Source organism: Pseudophryne corroboree, unplaced genomic scaffold (genome assembly GCF_028390025.1).
Source record: "Pseudophryne corroboree isolate aPseCor3 unplaced genomic scaffold, aPseCor3.hap2 scaffold_580, whole genome shotgun sequence".
NCBI classification, from domain to species: domain Eukaryota; kingdom Metazoa; phylum Chordata; class Amphibia; order Anura; family Myobatrachidae; genus Pseudophryne; species Pseudophryne corroboree.
Genome location: NW_026970179.1, coordinates 242,739 through 258,689, shown reverse-complemented (window position 1 = coordinate 258,689; position 15,951 = coordinate 242,739). Strand labels below are relative to the sequence as shown.

The window sequence follows — 15,951 nt, the reverse complement described above, 5'->3', positions numbered from 1 at the left end:
ACAAACCACCTCACCATCAGAATCCTCCTTGTCAATTTCCTCCCCAGCGCCAGCAACACCCATATCCTCCTCATCCTGGTGTACTTCAACACTGACATCTTCAATCTGACTATCAGGAACTGGACTGTGGGTGCTCCTTCCAGCACTTGCAGGGGGTGTGCAAATGGTGGAAGGTGCATGCTCTTCACGTCCAGTGTTGGGAAGGTCAGGCATCGCAACCGACACAATTGGACTCTCCTTGTGGATTTGTGATTTTGAAGAACGCACAGTTCTTTGCTGTGCTTTTGCCAGCTTAAGTCTTTTCATTTTTCTAGCGAGAGGCTGAGTGCTTCCATTCTCATGTGAAGCTTAACCACTAGCCATGAACATAGTGTCAAAGTCAGAAAAATATCTCTATGCACACTACCATATTTGCACCTCACACAGGTCCGTGCTGCGCATGCGTACGCTCTCCCGTACGTGCGCATACTCACAGTCGCGGGCACCCGCAGGCGCATGGTATGCGTATTTACGGTAGAGTTTATGCGATCGTAGCGTGCGACTCAATCATTACATATTTTCACTATATAATGTATTTTGTAGATCATGGTCCCTTTGATAGATTCTGCAAGTTTGGTTAATATAGAATGTTCATGAACAGAGAAATCCCTCTTTGTTTGATACGAAGGGTCAGACAGGAGTAATACAGTGGTGTTTAGTATCCATCGGAAGAATATTTAATTAGAAATATTCCGGTGTTGGTTTGAAGCAGATCAATCGCTCGTGCGAATAGTTATGGACATAAGAAGTTTATGAACATTTTCTTTATTTGCACTTTATTACCCATGCGGCGGGAAACCCAGTTTCCCTCCCACCTGAGCTGTTGGAAATAGTCACAGCCCACCTGTATGAATCAACCTATGACCTTTTGTTATAATGCGAAGCCGAATTCCTGTGTCCAATGAACAATAAGATTGTAGGGACCATTGAATTGCATTGTGTGTGGGGCATAAATAGGCAGGCCGACCATATCCAGTTCACTCTCTTCAACGGTTCTCATTGCTGATAATCGGGAGCTGGATATCGAGGCGCATGCGATCGTTTCCCCTTGTGCGTAAGTGTTTCTCCGCAATCATACTGTTTCTCTCTTGTTATTATGGGCCATATCTCTCTCTCTCTTCTCTTTCTCTCATTTTTCTCTTAAACTTAATTGTATTGTATTTACTGTGTAGTTACCTGGTTAGTTAGTCTATGTTATATTGTAGTGTATGATTTGTATTTGTATTAATTCTTTTACAAGTATATCATTCAAAATATATATATGTTAGGCGTTGGACCCTAAGCCCAGGTATCTGTGTATTTCTTATAGTATTAAGTATTCTCAGAGCGTCGGTGAAGCTCAAACAGCTTTTAAGGTAATAAGGTTATACTGTGTTGCATTTACTCTCTAACATTACACTAAGGTTTTACTGCACAATACACTGTTTATGGTTTAGATACAAAGGTTTAATATAGTGAGCGTCAGCTCCGCTGGTGATCTCCTCGTGGTCCCGAGCGTTCGCTACGCTATAGCGAATCATTACTTTAGTTAACAGCCAATAACGTGCCTGCCTGTGATCTCTTGGCCGTGAGTGAACGTGACGCTTGAGCGTCTCGATCACGGCAAAGCGATTGTTACGCAACTAGCGTACCCTTACGGTACTTCATACGTAGATAGTGTACAGTGTTCTTAGACCTCATAAAGGGTATTATATACGATAAATATTTAGCTTTATCAATTGGCGGCTCGCCCTGTCCTTCACATATCTGCACTAGGTAATTTCAGCAGACATTATCCAGCAGCAAAGGGCGGGAGATCATATTCCTCGTAGTGCATTTTGGATAAGCGTCTGCTTCTCTTAGTAAAGGGTGCTGAAGGAATCCGGGAACCGGAGGTAAGAACAAAACAATAGTGTCTTTTTAAAACTGTTTATTTTTCTGTCTTGCGTACACACGCACGCACACATATATATCTGCATTTCCTTTTCATTGGTGTATTTTCGTATGTCACTCTCCTGTTTGCCAGTTCTATAGTTGATAAACGTATAAATTGTGTTACGGTGGATCTTTGCTTTGCGTACACGTGTCTCTAACAAAAGACTGAGACTTGCGTACGCAATCCAAGGGCCGACGCACGCAGCGTATATTATGCAACGGAGCGTACGGGTACGCCCACGAAACTCAAATCACAAGTTTTTTTCTCTCCTCTCAACGCGATAAGTAGCGCCACGCGGTAAATAACGCCAGGCGATAAATCGCGCAAATTTTTTTTTTAATTCCAAATTTAAATTAATAGATCCTTCTCCTAATTTGTAACACATCTGGTCTAAAGAGAAATTTCTGCGCAGAAATAGAAATAGAAACAAAAGTGTATATGCGGTGAGTGAGTGTTTGTTTTTACAATTTTTAAGGTTGAACCACAAGAAAAGTCGAGTACTCGTGAGGTACATGCGTGTAAGTGACGTACATGGTGGCTAGGGAGGCATCCCTGGTTAAATATACAATTTGAGCATTAGAGTGTAGCAGACCAGGAGGTCATACTGTAACAGACCAGGAGGTCATAGCAGACCAACAGGTTCAGGTACAGCAGACAAGGAAGTCCGCTATACAGTCCACAGGCACAACACCAAAAAAGGGTTGGTGCAACACCCATATAGGCCATATAAGCTCTGGCTGAAGGAATTCGCAGCCGAAATTTTCGATTCCACTGGTCGCTCAGTACATAAGATTAGTTGCTTGTGTACTAAACGATTGTACCGCACGTAATTGTGTGCATTAGTAAACCTGACCGGTACTATTTGTGTACGAAGGTCATAAACGCTATTTGTACATTCTAACGTGATTTGTGTAATTTTTTTTATTTTAAGGGAAGTTCGCTGCTCACTCAGGAACTATCCAGCAACCAATAGTTACTGGAAAGAGTAAGTGTTCTTCGGAGCACCCTCACAGGTTCCAGTAAATAGAGGTTCAGGTCGCAGGGGCCCTAGGTCGAGTACGCCAGCACCATATCGGTGTGATCAGGTCGTATTGGTCGGCGTGGGCGAGTGAGTGGGGTACTCGGTAAACCGCCACCGTCAGCCTATTTTGGACATTTGGTTTGCGTAAGGGTTGGTTAAATAAAGCAACACCTTTGAACTATGGGGGCCACTTGTTCAGGTAGGGGGCGATCAACCTCGGTTCGGGTTGATTCAGTGAACCGACCAATTGGGTCGGCAAGGTATGTAATGTGTGAGAAATACGGAAGTCACACAGAAGCTTTATGTGATGAATGGGAGAGAATGACAGTACATGACGGGGAGAAATTCCCAAGAGTAGGTAGCTTCAGCACAGAAGTGTTAACGAATTTAAGGAGAAGGATATGTCTCATTAAATCAACAAAGAGACGAATCAAACATTACGATTATTTGCAGTTGTGGCAGCAGGAAGGTGACATACAGAGAGGATTGGCTCAGGCGGCGGGATCTGGCTCAATCAGAAAACTGATAGCCACGGCCCCACCGCCACCATACATATCAGGAGAAAAATTGGTTGCGGAGAATGACGCACTAAGGTGTAACACACAAACACTTAGCAACTGTATAAATGTTAAAGATAATGTTAACCAATTAACCAACGCAAGTATTAACCCGTGCAAGTTGTACCCTGTTTTGAACTTTCCTCAGGAGTGTGATCAAGAAGACGAATCGGCAACAATTTCAGCACTCTCTCTAGCAGCCACCATAGCAGAGACCACAGTAGGCACAGCTCCACCCACGAGATTAGTAACAAAGGCCCCTAGCGGAGGGATAGGTGAGGTCGTGTCTACAGGTAAGTACGGCACCATACACTATGCTGAAGCCATTTCACCACAGGCTGTAGAACCCACACAGAGTGATGTTGTTAGAGTTAATCCTGTTAGGGTAATAGCTGTTCCAAATGGGAAAACTGACACAACAGGGGTCACCCCTGTGAGGAACATTGCCATGTATAGCCCATTTTCCAGAATGGAATTAAGGACCATCGTGTCTGAATTCCCTGACCCTAGAAAAGATTTAGTTGCCAGTCAAAAATACATCAGAGACTTAGGTAACACTGTAGAGCCCAACAATAAAGACTGGCAGATATTGCTGAGAGCATGTTTACCCTCCAATGTTGACGCAACTCAATTTTTAGCTGATTGCGGATTAGATCAGGATGTACCTCTTACAGATGTGTACAACAAAGACAATGTAAAAAGAATAAACTTACAGTTAAAAGAATATTTCCCAGCGGTAGTCAGATGGAACAAGATATTCTCCATTAAACAGAAGGAGTCAGAGACAGCTGCAGAGTATTTTCACAGAGCATTATCAGAAATGGCAAAATACACAGGCATAGAGGACATTAAAACAAACATAAACCATCGAGAAGTAGCAGTATCGGTACTGATGGATGGTTTAAAAGAGTCATTGAAGACTAGGGTACAGACCACACAACCATGTTGGCGAGGTCTGTCTGTGGCTACTTTGAGAGAGGCTGCTATTGATCACAATAGGAACATCACCAGACACAGGGAACAACAAAGTGATAAGTTAATGGCCGTAAGTATACAGGCCCTGACCACAAGGCAGCCTTTGTTTGTATCACCAAACCCTGTGGGTAAGTCAAGTGTGGTTACTTGTTATTCTTGTCATAAACAGGGACACATGGCACGAGATTGTAGAGTAAAGAATGTACGAAACTCATACCAACCCCCTAGATAACGACACGACACACGACATTGGGAGCAAGGTCCGCAGAAACGGAGTTATGAGCCACATGCAGGGGAAACAAAAAGATACCCCCCAAACAGAGATTGGCAAACCTCTGGAAGTTCCCAGCTAACTCCCTCACAAGTAGTTGCTGCCAGCGGGATTCAGGGAGGTCACCATACCCAATAGGGGTGTGGCCATACCTGTAATCTGCAGCCAGTGTAATTGATTGCAAGTCTTGGAAGTGAACCAGAAATTGCAATCAATGTAGCTGGTAAATCATTAAACTTTCTTGTAGACACAGGGGCGGCCAAATCAGTGATAAATTCGACAGTGGGCATGAGGACCACTGGTAGGACAATTCCAGCCGTGGGAGTAACAGGAGTAGTCCAGCATTACCCTGTTAGCAAACCAGCAGAGATTACAATAGGGCCTTTACATACCAAGCATTCCTTTTTGCTGGCTGCATCGGCACCGACCAATCTCCTGGGAAGAGACTTACTGTGTAAAATGGGGTGCGTCATTTATTGTACTCCTGAAGGTGTATTCTTGGACATACCTGAGAATCACGCTCAGGAAGTACGAGACATGTTAGACTCCCCGTCAAAATTAATGTCACATACCACTATGACAAATAGGACTCCCTCCCAAGTAGAAGAAATGACATCTCAGATACCAGAGTCACTTTGGACTAAAGATGGACAGGACACTGGATTAATGGCAAACGTAGCTCCGGTAGTTGTACAAGTAAAAGATGGTAGGATAGCTCCAAAAATCCCACAGTACCCTCTGAAGCCAGAGGTGGAGTTAGGAGTTTACCCAGTAATAGAGCGCTTGCTACAACAGGGCATTCTGGTAAGAACGTCCAGCACTGCTAATAGTCCCATCTTCCCTGTGAAAAAGAGTGGGGGGAGGGGTTACCGGCTAGTGCAGGATCTAAGGGGGATTAACAAAATAGTTGAGAGTCAGTTCCCCGTAGTGCCAAATCCAGCTGTCATCCTAATGCAAATCCCTCCCACTGCGAAATTTTTCACTGTTATTGACCTCTGCTCCGCTTTCTTTTCGGTACCTCTGCACCCTGACAGTCAATATTTGTTCGCATTTACATACAGAGGAGTCCAATACACATGGACTCGATTACCACAAGGATTCATAGATAGCCCAAGTATATTTTCTCAGGCTTTGCATGATTGTTTACAGTCTTTCCAACCAGTGAGTGGATCAGTATTAATACAGTACGTGGATGATCTACTACTGTGTTCTGATTCATTGGAGGCATCCCTGAAGGATACGAAACAGCTCCTGTTTCATCTTTCAGACACAGGACACAAGGTTTCCAAAGACAAGTTGCAATTATGCAAAACTAAGGTAAAATATTTGGGACACTGTTTAACACAAGGACTGAGACACCTGACCGCTGATAGAATTCAAGCAATTAGAGACATGACTCTGCCACAAACCCAGCAACAAATCAGAACATTTTTAGGAATGTGTGGGTATTGCCGTAATTGGATCCCAGGGTTTTCCATTTTAGCGTTACCTTTGCAGGAAATGGTCTCCTCAAACAAACCTGATCGGATTTCGCATACAGACGAGTCTGAGGCAGCATTTGAGAGACTTAAACAGTGCCTAACGCAGGCACCAGCATTAGGTATGCCGGACTATGGGAAACCCTTTGAACTATACGGAACAGAAAGTGCTGGTTGCGCGGCAGGCGTACTAACCCAAAAGCACGGTGATGCCAGCAGGCCAGTAGCATATTACAGCGCTCAGCTAGACACGGTAGCGCGATCCCTCCCCACATGCTTGCGAAGCGTTGCTGCGATAGCATTGCTAGTAACGAAAAGCGAAGACGTCGTGCTAGGTCACAACCTCACAATTCATACACCGCATGCAGTGTCAGCCTTGTTAAATTCTGCCCAAACCAGGCACGTCTCATCAGCGCGGTTTACAAGATGGGAATTGGCACTAATGGCCCCCGTAAACATCACCATAAGGAGATGCAGTGCATTAAATCCTGCAACATATCTCCCAAGTGTGTCTAGACAGACCCAAAGGGTGGAGGATGAGAGTACTGGGGAAGGAGGATTTAATACAAAGGAAGACACTCATGATTGTATAGAATATTTGACCCAAAATTTTACCGCAAGGCCTGACATCAGTGACAACCCACTGAAAGATGCAGAACTTACGTTCTACACGGACGGTAGTTGTCATAGACAGTCAGACTCGGGAGACTTGTGTACTGGATACGCAGTCGTAGATGACCAAGGCACCATAGAAGCGGAACCGCTAGGCCCACCTCACTCAGCCCAGGTTGCTGAACTGGTCGCCCTAACCAGAGCATGTGAATTGGCTAAGGGCAAATCAGCCAATATCTACACCGATTCTAGATACGCATTCGGGGTAGTCCATGATTTCGGAGCCCTATGGCGCCTCCGAAATTTCATGACGGCAGCTGGTACACCGGTAGCGCATGCAGCTCACATAAAAAGGCTTCTAACAGCGATACAGGAACCCGACAGAGTGGCTGTTATCAAATGTAAAGCACATACATATAGCCAAGACCCAGTATCGCTTGGTAACAGCCGAGCAGACGAAGCAGCTAAGTTAGCAGCTGCTACCCCCAGACAGACAGACACCACACAACTGATGGTATTTAATACCATCAACACACAGAAGTTGTGTGAGATGCAAAATTTGTGTTCCACACAGGAAAAGGCAGTCTGGAGGGCAAAGGGATATGGCCAGGAGTCCTCAGGACTCTGGACGGATGGACATGGTAAACCAGTGGCCCCCAGAGCATATCTTCCGTGTTTGGCTGAAGCAGCTCACGGGCTGACTCATCTAGGCAAGGAAGGGATGTGCAAGTTGGTAAGAGCATATTGGTGCGCCCCAGGATTCTCCTCTCATGCGAGTAAAAGAGCCATGTCGTGCCTTACCTGTTTGAGAAAGAATATTGGAAAGGCAATACCTACAGAACCATCCCATATCCCACCTGCCGGCGGCCCTTTCCAGGTAATACAGATTGACTTCATTCAATTACCCCCTTGTCGAAATTTGAAATATGTACTTGTTTGTATAGATGTTTTCTCAAATTGGGTCGAAGCATTTCCGGCGGCCACAAATACCGCTATGTTTACTGCTAAGAAAATTGTGCAGGAATTTGTATGTAGATATGGTATCCCTAGAATTATCGAAAGTGATAGGGGTACCCATTTTACAGGTGATGTCTTTCAAGGAATGTGTAAATTGATGGGAATTGATAGCAAGCTGCACACTCCATACCGTCCACAGGCGAGTGCGAAAGTGGAAAGAGTGAACAGCACTATTAAAAATAAACTGAGTAAAGTGATGGCAGAGACAGGATTGACATGGCCAGAAGCTTTACCCATTGTACTGTACAGCATCAGAACCACTCCCAGGTCCCCTCTTAATCTGTCTCCTTTTGAAATCTTGTTTGGTCGACAACCGCATGTTATGATTAACCCTCAGGATGATTTGAAGTGTAACAATGAAGCGACTGTAAAATACTTGATTAACATGAGTAAACAGTTAAGGAATCAAAATGATAATCTGAAGTTAGTGATTCCTGATTTACCAGGTAGTAATTGTCATGACATTGAACCTGGGGATTATGTAATGATACGGAATTTTCTACGCTCAGGTTGCCTTATTGACAGATGGGAAGGACCATACCAGGTCTTATTGACTAGCACTACAGCATTGAAGGTTGCTGAGAGAGAGACTTGGGTTCATTCGTCCCACTGTAAAAAGGTCGTTGATCCAGAGAAGTCCTGTGATAAGGAACAGACGGTAGAGGTTGTATCACTAGAGTGTCTGTTCCAGGAGGACTAAGGCGGCACCTGAGCATCGAGAACCACAAGATCAAAAGCAGTTGTCGATCCCCTGTTCCCTTTTATTGTTTTTCTCCACTTCCCATCCCCTCTCCCTCAAATTATTTTTCCCCCCTTCTCATTCTTCTTCGTCTCCTCCTAAGATGGACTTGCCCCAAGAGACTGTGATCCGGATTTTCCTGTTGACCATGATGTTGACCAGAGCAGTCTGTTCCGGCGAGAGTACCATGGAGGTCGAGAGAGGTTCTGGAATGGGTTCTGATGATAAAGATGGAGGCGTAGTTTTCCGAGAACAACATAATCAACAAGCAAAGGCGAGTATCAGAAAACGATCCGATAGCATTGACCATAGATGGAATTGTGAAGGATTGTTAGCTGAAGAAAACTGTATCTGTAGGCTCTGTAACAATGTCATTGAGGATGGGTGCATTAAGAAATGCCAATCCAGTTTTAATATCCATATGGACCGGCATCCATTGAGTGACTATCACTCCTTAGTGGGTAATGTGTTAAACAAAACAGATTGTTGGGTATGCTCTCAAGTACCTCAGGGTCATAGCAAATCAGGGCTAGTACCATTTCCTTTAACAATAGAGGAGGTACTTGAGTTAAATGGTGGGAGACCGGTGGACCGGAGGTTTAATATCTCCAGCCCTCCTAGTTTGAAGCTCCACCAATACCATGTGGATAGGTCCCTATTATGTTTCAACATCTCCAATCCCCGAAAACCGGGAAATTGGGAAGTGTCATGGAGTAACCACACCATGACCTTTTCGCATAGAGCAGATAGAATGCCTACAGATACAGAGCTTGTACGCCACATAGCCAGTAGAGGAAAATCTTTCCGGTATAGGTATACCTTAGGAAATAGGATTACCAAAGTTGGAGAGGTATCACCAGGATACTGTGCACATATCGTACAACCTGATACGTGTACTAAGCAGATGGAAGAATTAGGGTTAGGAGATTTCACATGGAAGGTGTGTAATATGGTTATGTCCTACTCCGTCCCATATGTTCTCCCCGATGATGCATATTTCATATGCGGGAGAAAGGCGTACAAGTGGCTTGCCCCAAACTCTGAAGGATTGTGTTATATTGGAAGAGTACTGCCTGAAGTAATGACTGTATCACATGACAAAATGAAAGACATACACCGTGGTGCCCAAGCTCCTTATACTCACACCCATTACGAGCACGTTGTTAAAAGGCACCTGATAGAGAAGACAGAGCATCCGGCCTCTGATCTGATAAGTGAATCCACCGGGATTCAATTCTTAATCGCGTTAGATTTCACCCGCACCGCTAGAGGAGTGCTGAATTATAAATACATATCGGCGCTCGCAAATTTGTTAGACAATATCACTGAAATGTATGATGACACGTTTAGGTATACTGGAAGAGAACTTCAGGCTTACAAAACAGAACTGGTACAGCATAGAATGGTTCTCAATTACCTCACAGCAGTGACAGGCGGATATTGTGTCACACTGGCAACACAATACAGCGTGAAATGTTGCACATATATTACGAATAGCACCGAGGACCCGGTCGAGGTCATAGACCAGATGATGGACGATATTCTCCAATTGAAGTGGGAATTTCGCAGGAGACACAATCTCACTCTTGCTGCTGTAGGTAATGAGCTGACTGGTTGGGTGTCATGGTTGAACCCGCGAAATTGGTTTTCTGGTTTAGGAGACTGGGCTCAAGGAGTCATAATGGATGTTGGGAAGTTTCTCCTATGTATCTTAGGTGTTGTCATATCGATTGGATTGATATTTAAATGCGGTCAGGCTTTAATGAAGTGCAAACACCGTACAAGGGTAATGAGTTTAAGGAGTGAGGAAACTGTAATTAACCTGGACTTGATTTATGACCCAAATGTAGAAACAATGATGTGATGAAAATGCGATTTCTACGGTCCGTTTCTTTCACCTGTTTTTCCGTTTTCTCCAAGGTAACAAGACCCACTTGGACGAGGAATTTGATGAGCCGATATACAGACAACAGAGGGATTAAAGAAGAAGATTGACAACCTGATACACAGATTTTTGATGAACTATGCCATGGATCCCCAGTTTCCCTAGAAATTTTAAAATTACGCTAGCCCAACACTTTTGTAAATCTATGGACATTGACAGCTTTTGCTCGCACCTTATGGGCAAAAGCACAAAGAAGACTGCATTCAACAGACACCAAACAAGACCTCAATCGACGACTGTACATTTACCTGAAATAGAATACCACCGCATTTACCGTAATTATGTCTTTTCTTCATTTCTACAACCCTCAGGTAATGACACACATAGTCGATAGTGAATACAGGCACAGATATCAGCAATCACATATCTCCCCCATTCATGTATCATCAACTAAAATGTGCTCCCCCATTTTGTTACAACCAAAGCCGAAAAGAGCTCGGTAAAGTTTGACAGCCCATCCACAGACCCGTACCACGGGATAAGAAGGAATTCACATGTATACTTCGCAATACCTCGAAGCTTGATTTAAAACACGTACGGCACGATGATACATGACCCCCAAGCACGGATTCATACACACATGCTTCTGCTATCTCACTAGGTCATACCCTTTTCCTACCATCTCCTCTCCTCCCTTACCCAACCATGTAAATGTATTAACCCCTAACATATATTTTTCTCCTTTTGAAATGTTTTCAGGAAGTGGCAGTTATTGTTGACAGCCAAAGGGTGGACTGTCAAAGTCAGAAAAATATCTCTATGCACACTACCATATTTGCACCTCACACAGGTCCGTGCTGCGCATGCGTACGCTCTCCCGTACGTGCGCATACTCAAAGTCGCGGGCACCCGCAGGCGCATGGTATGCGTATTTACGGTAGAGTTTATGCGATCGTAGCGTGCGACTCAATCATTACATATTTTCACTATATAATGTATTTTGTAGATCATGGTCCCTTTGATAGATTCTGCAAGTTTGGTTAATATAGAATGTTCATGAACAGAGAAATCCCTCTTTGTTTGATACGAAGGGTCAGACAGGAGTAATACAGTGGTGTTTAGTATCCATCGGAAGAATATTTAATTAGAAATATTCCGGTGTTAGTTTGAAGCAGATCAATCGCTCGTGCAAATAGTTATGGACATAAGAAGTTTATGAACATTTTCTTTATTTGCACTTTATTACCCATGCGGCGGGAAACCCAGTTTCCCTCCCACCTGAGCTGTTGGAAATAGTCACAGCCCACCTGTATGAATCAACCTATGACCTTTTGTTATAATGCGAAGCCGAATTCCTGTGTCCAATGAACAATAAGATTGTAGGGACCATTGAATTGCATTGTGTGTGGGGCATAAATAGGCAGGCCGACCATATCCAGTTCACTCTCTTCAACGGTTCTCATTGCTGATAATCGGGAGCTGGATATCGAGGCGCATGCGATCGTTTCCCCTTGTGCGTAAGTGTTTCTCCGCAATCATGCTGTTTCTCTCTTGTTATTATGGGCCATATCTCTCTCTCTCTTCTCTTTCTCTCATTTTTCTCTTAAACTTAATTGTATTGTATTTACTGTGTAGTTACCTGGTTAGTTAGTCTATTGTAGTGTATGATTTGTATTTGTATTAATTCTTTTACAAGTATATCATTCAAAATATATATATGTTAGGCGTTGGACCCTAAGCCCAGGTATCTGTGTATTTCTTATAGTATTAAGTATTCTCAGAGCGTCGGTGACGCTCAAACAGCTTTTAAGGTAATAAGGTTATACTGTGTTGCATTTACTCTCTAACATTACACTAAGGTTTTACTGCACAATACACTGTTTATGGTTTAGATACAAAGGTTTAATATAGTGAGCGTCAGCTCCGCTGGTGATCTCCTCGTGGTCCCGAGCGTTCGCTACGCTATAGCGAATCATTACTTTAGTTAACAGCCAATAACGTGCCTGCCTGTGATCTCTTGGCCGTGAGTGAACGTGACGCTTGAGCGTCTCGATCACGGCAAAGCGATTGTTACGCAACTAGCGTACCCTTACGGTACTTCATACGTAGATAGCGTACAGTGTTCTTAGACCTCATAAAGGGTATTATATACGATTAATATTTAGCTTTATCAATAGGCCAGGGCCTCAGCCGTTCCTTGCCACTCCTTGTGGTAAATGGCATATTGGCAAGTTTACGCTTCTCCTCCGACGATTTTTATTTAGATTTTTGAGTCCTTTTTTTACTGATCTTTTGTGTTTTGGATTTTACATGCTCTATACTATGACATTGGGCATCGGCATTGGCAGACGACGTTGATGGAATTTCATCTTCTCGGCCATGACTAGTGGCAGCAGCTTCAGCACGAGGTGGAAGTGGATCTTGATCTTTCCCTATTTTTGGAACCTCAACATTTTTGTTCTCCATATTTTAATAGGCACAACTAAAAGGCACCTCAGGTAAACAATGGAGATGGATGGATACTAGTATACTTATGGATGACGAGTGACTGACGACACAGAGGTAGCTACAGCCGTGGACTACCGTACTGCGTCTGCTAGTATAGAGATGATAATTAATGATATAAAAAAAAATATATATAACTACTGTAGGTATATATAATATAATGACGGACCTGGTGGACACTGTCAGCAGACTGCTAAACTACTAGTATGAAGAAGATAGAAAAAAAAACCCACCACAGGTAGGTAGGTATACAATTATGGACGAGCACTGACGACACAGAGATAGCCACAGCCGTGGCCTACCATACTGCGTCTGCTAGTATAGAGATGATAATTAATGATATAAAAAAAATATATATAACTACTGTAGGTATATATAATATAATGACGGACCTGGTGGACACTGTCAGCAGACTGCTAAACTACTAGTATGAAGAAGATAGAAAAAAAAAACTCCACCACAGGTAGGTATACAATTATGGACGAGTGACGACACAGAGGTAGGTACAGCCGTGGACTACCGTACTGCGTCTGCTAGTATAGATAATATACTAAATATATTACTACTGTAGGTATATAATATAATTACGGACCTGGTGGACACTGTCAGCAGACTCCTAAACTACTAGTATGAAGAAGATAGAAAAAAAAACCCACCACAGTTAGGTATACAATTATGGACGAGTGACGACACAGAGGTAGGTACAGCCGTGGACTACCATACTGCGTCTGCTAGTATAGATAATATACTAAATATATTACTACTGTAGGTATATAATATAATGACGGACCTGGTGGACACTGTCAGCAGACTCCTAAACTACTAGTATGAAGAAGATAGTAATCAGTGTCCACACCAGTGCGCACACGGTCCACCCCCTACGGCCACGCTCCCCTTCATCAGCGGCCTCGTGATCCGGAAGGGCGGTGTGTGTGTGACTGACCTTAGGAAGAAACCAGAGCCTCCGCTGCAGTGACCCAGTAACCAGGGCACGGGAGTATACAGCGCCGCTGGGAGTGATGAAGCTGCAGTAAAGATGTCTATTAGACCTAGCCTGCTGCAGCCCTTGTAGATTCTCATAAAACAAGTTCTTCTTTTCTTGTCAAAATTAATAGCTAAGAATAGGCTGCCTGAGGCAGGCCCCTGTTAAGTGGCCTGCTACTGAAGGCACCAACTACAAACTGAGCTCCCTGTTCATGGAAGCGGGGTTATAGAGGAGGATGCGCTGAGCATCTTGGGAACAGTCAAAAGCTTTGAGCCGGTTGGTGCCTCAGATCAAGATCCTACTCTACACCCCAATGTGAATCCTTGTGGAGTCCAGTGTACCCCACAGAAGAAATTAATGTGTCACACCCATTGGCAGCAACCTTAGAATAGCTGCTGACGGGCACAATTGAGAAAGGAAGGGGGGGGGGGACATTTGAATCCAGCACATAGATGCAATTCAAATATGTAATTTGTACCTTCCTATTTTAAAATATAATGGATGAACCTCACCCTGTGAGAACAATCTTCTTGATCAAGAGATCTCATATGCAAAATAAGTATGAGTTGGGATAGGGCTGGGGAGGGTGGCTGCTCGGGCAGCCCCTGCCCCGTCAAGTTAAGGAGATTCAACTGAGGAAGCACAAGGGAACTCTCGTCTGGGGACAACAACTGCAGGGAGACCACATCTTTTCAGATGAACATGGGAGGGCGGAAGGCTGCCTAATACTGAAGCACCATCAAATATCAAACCATATGCAACAACTAGTACAAGCATTCCTGGGGGAAGGTCTGCAGCAGACGGATTTGCATACGGTGATGTCATCCAAGCAGTGGGCCAAAGTTGGCTGGAAACCTCATCTGCATATGAAAAGAGAAAAGGGGCATGCAGGGCATGGCGGCATTTTGCGGTGCTTGGATGACACTTAGTTCGCATTAAACAACCCCACCCTCCTTTGGTGTGGGGCTCATGTTGGCTATGCCCCAGCCCCTGAAGCATTCAAGCTGATTTCTTGCAGCAGCTGGGCACTGTAACAGCTCCAGAGCTGCTCTGTAAGGCAACTAAAAGGGTGTGAACCCTGCAGCACTACCTGTAGTTCGCATTGTGCGTTGGAAGGCACAAAGTAAGCAGACGGGAGAAGTCAGGATAGTGCGCAAGGGCATAGAAGGGAGCGGCTCCAGAAAAGAGAAGTGGAAACAGACAGCAAACTAGGCTGGAGAGAGACCTGAGACAAAGAGATATGAATTATACGAGAGCCGACCAGGGGAAACACAAATTATGCAATCAAGTTTCCCACATTTGGGGAAATCGCAGGAGCAGCACACCCAGAGTGCAATGGGTGAGCCTTGCCCTGGGAGAAGCACCTTCATGATCATAGTATCTCACCTGGCAGGTAAGTAGGAGTTGGGCTAGAGCTGGGGAGGGTCACTGCTCGGGCACCCCCCTGTCAAGTGAAGGAGATCCAACTGAGGCAGCACAAGGGAACTCTCGAAAGAAGAACAAGGCTAGAGGAAAATCTGAGACAAAGAAATCTGACTTTTACCAGAGCTGACTAGAGGAAAACACAAACACAGTCCCCCACTACCACAAAAAATGCAGGCGAGTTTCCTACATTTGGGGAAATCACAGGGGTCAGCATACCCAGAATGCAATGAATGAACCTCACCCTGGGTGAACAATCTTCATGACCATGGTGTCTCCTATGCAAAATAAGTATGATCTGGGATAGGGCTGGGGAGGGCCGCTGCTCAGGCACATCTCTGTCAAGTAAAGGAGATTCAACTGAGGCAGCACAAGGGAACTCTCATCTGGGGACAACAACTGCAGGGAGAACACATATTTTCAGATGAACATGGGAGGGCAGAAGGCTGCCTAATACTGAAGCACCCCCAAACAACAAACCAAATGCAACAACTAGTGCAAGCATTCCTGGGGGAAGGCCTGCAGCAGAT

General features: G+C 44.3%; 1 non-coding gene and 1 pseudogene across 1 annotated transcript; both read right to left on the bottom strand.

The window, feature by feature from the left end:
• Window positions 1–15,258: 15,258 nt before the first annotated feature.
• On the bottom strand, window positions 15,259–15,400 carry LOC135034232 (U1 spliceosomal RNA; annotated as a pseudogene).
• Window positions 15,401–15,552: 152 nt separating this feature from the next.
• LOC135034176 (U1 spliceosomal RNA) lies at window positions 15,553–15,716 on the bottom strand. The gene has a single exon (XR_010229446.1). It is a non-coding gene; the product is annotated as a U1 spliceosomal RNA (small nuclear RNA).
• Window positions 15,717–15,951: the final 235 nt, after the last annotated feature.